The following is a 9,056-nucleotide window of genomic DNA, read 5'->3' on the forward strand; positions in this document are numbered from 1 at the left end:
TATAAAAGATAACTATTAGTGTCCTTGCCTGCTCCCCACCTTGTTTTTGTTTAAATTATCATGTTTAAACTGTTCCCTGCTAAACCAAGTGGTGAGCTGTAATTATTTCCTTCATGTACCACTTTTATTTCTCCAGAAATTAACACTTACAAAATTTTTTTTTCCTTAGTTTTGTATGTAACTATGTCTAATTCTCTCACTCTCAAACAGCCTCTCAAAACAATCTTCCACATGGTCAAATGTATCAAATAGTTTACTGAGCCCATGTTTCCCAACTGGAAATTTCCATTCTGAAGCACTCTATCTTCTTGCTATACTGTATTCTGTTTTTGCTAAAAAGATTTCTTTCAAGCCTCAACAATGACTTAATAAGCCTCTTGTGATATAAAGAAAAGGAAAATCATACTTTCTTAAGAATTTATTAAGAATTATTATTTCAATAAATATTTTAAATATTGGCTGTCTTTGTTCCACTAGAATTAGGTGAGGTGTTCTTTGTTGTTATTTTTGGGTTCTTTATTTGTTAGTTTTTGCTGAAATAGTTCTAACTGACCTTTTATCACTCTTGACCATATTCATAGGCAGCCCAAACAAAATCCCGTTCAGGTGCAGTAAGAAATAACCCTTTGGGTACAACATTTTTCTGGGAGGTGGCTCATTTTAGGGGTTCATTTTTTTAAGAGAGAGGAACAACTCCTTGGTATTTTGCATCATTTTATTTTCCAGTATTAGTTTTGCATCCTTTATGTGTGTATTTTTGTTGTCTGTGGCTTTTTACAGTAGGGTTTAGTTCCCTGAGGTTCCATTCAAACATTTTGCAAAGGTTGCTGTATGTGTGTGTGCATCTTCTGAGGGGCAGGCCCACAGATTTCATCAGATTCTTAAAGTATTTCCTAATGCCAAGAGGTTAAAACCCTTGCTCTGTAGAATAGACGTGCTTGTGATTTGGAGAATCAAAATAATAAATTTAGAAGGGACTAGAAGAAACCATCTGGCAGTTAAGCAATTAAACCATCCAAAAGATAGAGTGAATTATCGTTTTCTGGAAGTGGCTCATCCATGACTAAAGGGCACAGCTTTTCACCTGTCAGAACCAGTAGGCTTCAAGTCTGCTCCCAGACTACAGAGCACAGTTAGGCTCTCTGGTGGAGAAGACTCTATTGTTCCTTATCACACTGCTTAAGAGGCCTCCTTACAGCTTAAGACTGTTGAAAGTGATTACAGAGAAACTGAACAGGACCTAAAAAATGTGCCTGGTACAATTTAGCAAGGATAATCTGAGCAAATGAAATCCGCCAAATAAGTTCTTTCTGTCAGTCAACATGGTGAGTATCCCCCATCATGCAGGTCACACAAGTTACAATACGCACAGACAGGCATCTCTTACTGCACACAAAGCTGGGTTTCTGGGACAGTGTGGGATTGTGAAAAATGCAATAAACAGGAGGTAGGATATTTGGATTCAGTCTTGTCCTGCTTTAAACTCACCATGTCCTTCATGTGTGACATAAGGGAATTTAATAGTAAGGAACAAGCAAATTTTTTGAGCACTCATAATGAGTCAGGAGATTAGATATAGACACAGGTATATAAATAGAGATATGTTCATTTAATCTTCTCAATATTGGTATGGAAACTATTATTGTCTTAATTTTACAGAATAAACACAAAAGACTCAGAGAGATAAAGAACTTATTCAAGATCACACAAATATCAAGAGCTGAAATTCTTACTAACCCCTTATTGTTTACTTTAATAAATGGTATTTTTAAAGAAGTTTCAGGTTTGCAGCACAACTGAGTGGAAAGTGTAGAGAGTTCCCATCTATGCCCAGTCCCCAATATCATCATCTACTCAATAAAGTTTGTAGTTGAGGGAAAGAGAATTTAATAGAATGTCTGGCCCCAAAATCAAATAGTCCTATTTAAAAAAAAAAAAAGAACAGAAGAAATGAACAGATATTTTTCCAAAGAAGACATACAGAAGGCCAACAAGCACATGATAAGATGCTCAACATCATTCACCATCAGGAAAATGCAAATCAAAACCACAATGAGTTATCACCTCACACCTGTCAGAATGGCTAAAATCAAAAAAGAAATAAGTGTTGGAGAGAATGTGCAGAAAAATGAAACCCCTTGCACTGTTGGTAGGAATACAAACTGATGTATTTTCTACTGTGGAAAATAGAATGAAGTTTTCTCAAAAAGTTAAAAATAGAACTGCCCTACGATTCAATAATTGTGCTACTGAGTATTTACTCAAAAAACACAAAAACACTAATTCAACAGGATACATGCACCCCTATGTTTATTGCAGTTTTATATAGAATAGACAAACTATGGAAGCAGCCCAAATGTACATCAATAGATGAAAAGATAAAGAAGATGTGGTGTATACACACACACACACACACACACACACACACACACAGGAACAATATTCAGCCATAAAAAGGAATGAATCTTGCCATTTGCAACAACATGGATACGTCTAGAGAATATTATGCTAAGAAAAATAAGTCAGTTTGAGAAGGACAAGTACTATATGGTCTCACTCATGTGGAATTTAATAAACAAACAAGCAAAGGAAAAGAGAGAGAGAGAGACAAACCAAGTAACAGACTGTCAACTATAGAGAACAAACTGATGGTTACCACAAAGGAGGTGGGAGGCGGGATGGGTGAAATAGGTAATGAGGATTACAGAGTATACTTACCATGAAGAAGGAGAAGGAGAAGGAGAAGGAGAAGGAGAAGGAGAAGGAGAAGGAGAAGGAGAAGGAGAAGGAGAAGGAGAAGGAGAAGGAGGAGAAGGAGAAGGAGAAGGAGAAGAAGGAGAAGAAGAAGAAGAAGAAGAAGAAGAAGAAGAAGAAGAAGGCGGCGGCGAGGGGGAGGAGGAAAAGGAGGAGGAGAAGGAGAGGAAGAGGAGGAAGAATGTTTAGTAAAACATAGACTTAAAACTCCAAAAAGATAAAATGATTGATAATTTTAGAAGATTTTGAACAAGATAGTCAATCTCCGAGCCTCAGTTTCCTCATCTGTAAAGTGTGGATAATCATAAGACCTCCTGACAGGGAGCCTGTGAGAGTCACAGATGAGGTGTGCAGACCGCTGACTTTGGTGAGCTGGTACCCACAGGTGTGTAGGTGGGTTAGAGACTATCATGGCTATTGTGTCTACAGCTGCAGAAGTCCTACTTTTTCCCTTTTATAACTGGAGGTGACAGGAGTTGTATTAGTGGAAGGTGGTATCAAAGTGCCTCTAACCCTTCAGGTTAAAAAAAGAAAGAAACACGTGGATTCACCTTGACCTCCATTACACTTTGCCCTGAGACTCTACTGTTTGTTCCTTGGAACAACAGTATTTTAAGCTAAAAAGAAAATCTATGTGAGGCTTCTTTGGGAAGTAGAGTGGCCTCATCAACCACAGCCTTGTATCTGGAACCTATGCTTCATTTATGAGAGACCCATCATTCATTCATTCATTCATTCATTCATTCATTTTGAGAGAGAGAGAGAGACAGAGAATCAGAAGCAGGTTTCATGTCCAGCACAGAGCCTGACGAGGGGCTAAATCTCATGACTGTGAGATCATGACCTGAGCCGAAATCAAGAGTCCGATGCTTAATCAATTGAGCTACGCACAGGCTCGCCCATCTTTTTCAACACATTAAAATCACACGGCAAAAATTCTATCCAATCTAAACAGGGAATCCCTTAGGAAGAGATTTAAAAATAACAGAACCAAAACTTAGACTAGTTGGGGCTCTGTTACCACCTCAAGTCCTGACTCTGGCCTAGAAATTTAGCCCATCTTTGCCCCCACTTTCTTCATCAACAAAGTGGATTACGAGTGTACATGTAAGAATCAGAGTATCCAAAATACAACACATAGATGGATTTTAGATGTCACAAACTTTGGCTTTTTTACCCCCAAAACAAGCTGCAAAAACCCTGGAAGGAATTCCTGAGAAATAAAATGCAACTAAGGTTTACTTTTTCTCCACAGCATTTAAAAAATTCTGTCCACATTCTTAAGCCTGGAAGAAAGAGGCCTTAAATTGAAGTGTTGGGCCAAGTTCACCCAATGAGGCAGAACTAGGTCGAGAACCAAAATCTCCTAACACCCGCCTCAGCACCCTTTCCAGCACCTCAAGCTGCCTGACTTGTGAAGTAGTTTTGAGAAGCTAGCACTCATTTTCTCCACCCCAGACTGACTAGGGTCATTATGTGTGAGGTTGAAACAAAGACCAGGAACACCAACAATCCAGCTCCAGCCACTCACCCAGAAGCAGAAAATGAGGGGCTCTCTGCCAAGATTATGTAAGATCTCACCCCAAAGCAGTGTCCCACTGACAGAGAAAGGCAACAGTCAGAATCTTGGCATGTGGCCGGGAAGCTCAAAGATTAATCCCATTTTCAGATGCGCCTAAAGTTGCTCAGGGAATTCTCCCCAGATGCTTAAATTCAGCAATGGAAAAAGTCTTTAAGTTACATGGAAGTAATTATTCTTACCCTCTTAGAAAATGTTGCCTTCTTTGAAATACGAATAACATATACCTACTATAATTAAATTTCTTTGATGGACAATGAATGGCAATTGGAATTTGGTTTTCCACTTGCTCTGTTTATCACAGGATACACTTAGTCTGACAAGTACCCCTTCAGATTATCATTCCTGAGCTGATTACACCATTTTCCTTTATGAGATCAAATGCTTTTGGGGAGTGAAGGGTGGGAGGTTTTAATTAAAAATAGATAGGAAGGATTTGTAGATATAGACTTTAAATCATCAGTACTTATTATTATTCTATTTAATTTAACTAGTTATGCAAAATGAGCAAAGTCTTCACAGTAGGGTGCAAAAGAAATCAAAGACCCATGAACTATATTCCAAGAAGTGTAATTTGAATTTCTAAGCAGACTCTTTGCTTTCCTTCCCTTTGTCTTCCCCTTTCCATCTTCTTTTCTTCATTTCCATTACCATCTCAACCTCCATCACTTCAAAACTTCAAAAGGAATTAACTCCTTTGAATGGTAGCTCTATCCCACCTTAGGACTGTTTTACACATGAACAACTCAGGAATTAAATTTGATGGAAGCAAACCAAGAAAAGATTCTTTGGTCATCACGATCATCACTAATTGTCATAATTTTACTAATATGTAAGGTTGGAATTATGCATGTACCTATTTTTAATATTTGCATTGATTTGAGAAGCTAAATTAAATTCTGTAATATACCTTTAAAAACCACCCTTCCCCAGGTCCAGAAAATGCCATGAATCAATATATTGTGTTTTAAATAAGACCAGACATATACAAAACATTCCGTCCAACAGCATCAGAATATATGTTCTTCTGAAGTGCACGTGGAACATTCTCCAGGATAGTTTATATATTAGGTCACAAAACAAGTCTTAACAAATCAAAGGTTGAAATCTTATCAAGTATCTTTTCTTACCACAGTGGTATAAAACTAAACATCAGTAACAGAAGGAAAGCTGAAAAATTCACAAATCATTGAAATTAAACAACACCTACCTGAACACCAATGAGTCAAAGAAGAAATCAAAAGAAATATTAAAAAATCTTGAAACAAATGAAAATAAAAACATGACATACCAAGATTTATGGAATGCAGCGAAAGCATTTCTGAAAATAGTCTGTAGTGATTAACAGTTATGTTAAGAAAAAAGAAAGGTCTCAGATAAACAACCTAACTTTATACTTCAATGAACTAGAAAGAGAAGGATAAACTAAGTTCAAAATTAGCAGAAGGAAGGAAATAACAAAGAGCAGAGCAGAAATAAGTGAAATAAAGACCAGAAAAACAACAGAGAAGATCTAGGAAACTAAGAGTTGCCTTTTTTGAAAACAAAAACCAAAATTAACAAACCTTTCACCAGACCAAGGAAAAAGGAGAGAAGAAGCAAATACATAAAAAAATGAAAGAGGAGACATTACAACTGATAACACAGAAACACAAAACATTCTTAACAGGGTCCTATGAAAAATTATATGCCAATCAATTGGACAACCTAAAACAAATGTATATGTTTCTAGAAAAGAAAACCTATGGAATGGAAATATATATTTGTAAATCATCTACTGATAAGAGATTAATATCAAAATATATAAAGAACTTATACAACTCAAAAGCAAAAAAAAAAAAAAAAAAACAAACCAGATTTAAAAAACGGGCAAAGCACACCTCCCTAAAGACATACAAATGGCCAAGTTTGTGAAAAGAAGTTCAAGGTCACTAATTATTAAGGAAATGCAAATCAAAACCACAATAAGATATCACCTCATACTTGTTAGGATGGTTATTATCAAAAACACAAGAGAAAACAAATACTGGTGAGAATATGGAGAAAGAGGAACCCTTGTACACTCTTGAAGAAATCTGCACTCCTATGTTCATTGCAGCATTATTTACAATAGCCAAGACATAGAAACAATTTAAGTGTCTAATAATGGATAAATGGATAAAGAAAATGTAGTGTGTTTGTGTATATAAATATAGATACACACATATACAATGGAATATTTTTCAATCATAAAAAAGATGGAAATCCTGCCATTTGTAGCAACATGGATAAACCTGCAAGGCATTAAGGTAAGTGACGTAAGCCAGAAGCCAGACACAGAAAGACAAATCCTGTATGGTATCACTTATATGTATTTATATATGTTATTTATATCTCAAAAAAAAAGAATTTGAATTCAGAAACAAAGAATATAATGGTATGCCAGGGGCTGGGGGTGGGAAGAATGGGAGATGTTGATCAAGGGATACAAACTTTCAGTTATAAGTTGAATGAGTTCTGGGGATTTAATGTACAGCATGGTAACTACAGTTAATATTGTACTGTATACTCAAAATTTGATGACAGTAAATAAGCATTCTCACTATAAAAAACAACAGGGGTCGAGGTGCTTGGGTGGCTCAGTTGGTTGAGCGTCCAATTTCAGCTCAGGTCATGATCTCACGGCTCATGAGTTTAAGACCTGCATTGGGCTAAGTGCTGACAGCTCAGAGCCTGGAGCCTGCTTCGGATTCTGTGTCTCCTTCTTGCTCTACCCCTCCCCCGCTCACACTCTGTCTTTCTCTCTCTCTCTCTCTCTCCTTCAAAAATAAATAAACATTAAAAAAAAAAAAAACAAGGGAGCCTGGATGGCTCACTTGGTTGTGTGTTCAACTTCAGCTCAGGTCATGATCTTACGATTCCTGAGTTCGAGCCCTGCATGAGGCTCTGTGCTGACAGCTCAGAGCCTGAAGCCCATTTCAGATTTTGTCTCCCTCCCTCTCTGCTCCTGCCCCAGTCATACTCTGTCTCTCTCTCAAAAATAAATAAACATTTTTTAAAAAATATAAAAAAAAGTAATTACGTAAGGTCACAGATGTGTTAATAACTTAATTATAATAAACATTCACAATGTATATGCATATTAAATCATCATGTACACTTTAAGTACATTAAATTTTATTTGTCAATTACACCTCTATAAAGCTGGAAAAATTATTACTATATTTCTAAGGTACAAACTAATGAAAATTTAGATGGACATTCGTTTACATTTATAGCAAATAAGTCACTGTGGCCTGGCCTTCCTTGTGAGAACTGTCTTTTCCAACCTTCATTTGATATTCATGAAACATGTCAGCTATTCCAATATAACTCTGACCTTTTTTTTTTTTTCCAAAAAGAAACAGTCTTGTGCTCTCTTTTAGCCCACTTGTGTTTTCCCATTGAGGATCCAGAATAATTGAGTCTGCTTCATTTTAAATCCCAACTCCCCTGATTACTATCTATGTGCCCCCAGCAACTGTCCCCTCTCCCAATGTCCTGTGCCACAAAGAACACAGAACACTTGTCCTGAGCTGGGTAGCCCAGGAAAGGCTTGGGTGCAAGGCTGTGGCTCTTTGTTCTCTAATTTATGCCTAACAAAGACAATTCTCCCACATTATGTAAAGGCAGGTAAGAATCCCAGGAGTCTCTTTACATTTTTATAATAATCCCCACCCTGGTGGGACTGAAATGAATTCAATCCAGTATCCAATGCACACATCACTGCTACACGCAATGACTCTACTTGTTCTTTTTTAAAAGTGGTGCTAAACAAATCTGACTTACAATGACATCTACTGGGAGTTCTTGGCACTGGAAGAAAAAAAAAGGCCAAATATCAGATATTAACAGCACTCCCAGGGAGAAAGGAAATTTAACAATGTCAAAAGTCAATGTCTTAAATGATCTTTCAAACTGGGACTGTATTGTGAAAAATAATAATAAAATAAAATAAACCTCAGGTGAACCCATAATAAAGACCAGATGTTACACTATGAAACTAAACCCAAAACGTGAATTAACATTCTAATACAGTGTTATCCAGCTTTTAAACATCCTTCTAGAAAGAAAAGAATGAGCTATATGACATTCTTCCTAGATGTGCTTATGCTTTGGAGAGTTTCTCAGTGCAGAAACTTGAACTTCTCAATGCTGAAACTTCATTTTACTTGAAAAATATCAAAATATTAATTTAGCTTGATTATTCTTTATACTTAAGGAAAAGCTGCTACAAGTTTAGGTCAGACATCCTCAAAGGCTGGTGAAGATCATCGTTCTCCTAACCTCAGGCTTGAATTCCAGTTAAGGGTGTGGCCATGGTATAGAGTAGGACAGCCATGGCAATGAATCTCCCAACAAGCCACAGACATGTCCAGTGGATTTATTTTCAAGGAGAGTCAATGATGCATAAGTGAAGACACAACTAGTGTTTCCCTGCCAAAGCAACCTAAGCTTTAAAAGAGCATATTGTTGGGATGGAGTCTTCTACCATTTTCTTCCCCGTGGAGGAAAAGACACCTGAATGAAGGAGGAATTGTAGGAGTTCATAGATGAATCAGGAAGGTAAAAGGTATTACTATGGGACAAGTTCTAATTCTATTTAACTGCCCCCAGTAAGGCATATTAATATTAGATTCAATTAACCTAAGTATTAGTGTAAAGTCTAATCTCTAGCAGCGACTCAGTCAAAAAAGTCTTAGAA

This window comes from Lynx rufus, unplaced genomic scaffold (genome assembly GCF_022079265.1).
Source record: "Lynx rufus isolate CCGP_SWC_20201006 ecotype Redwood Valley unplaced genomic scaffold, mLynRuf1.p SCAF_4, whole genome shotgun sequence".
Classification (NCBI taxonomy): domain Eukaryota; kingdom Metazoa; phylum Chordata; class Mammalia; order Carnivora; family Felidae; genus Lynx; species Lynx rufus.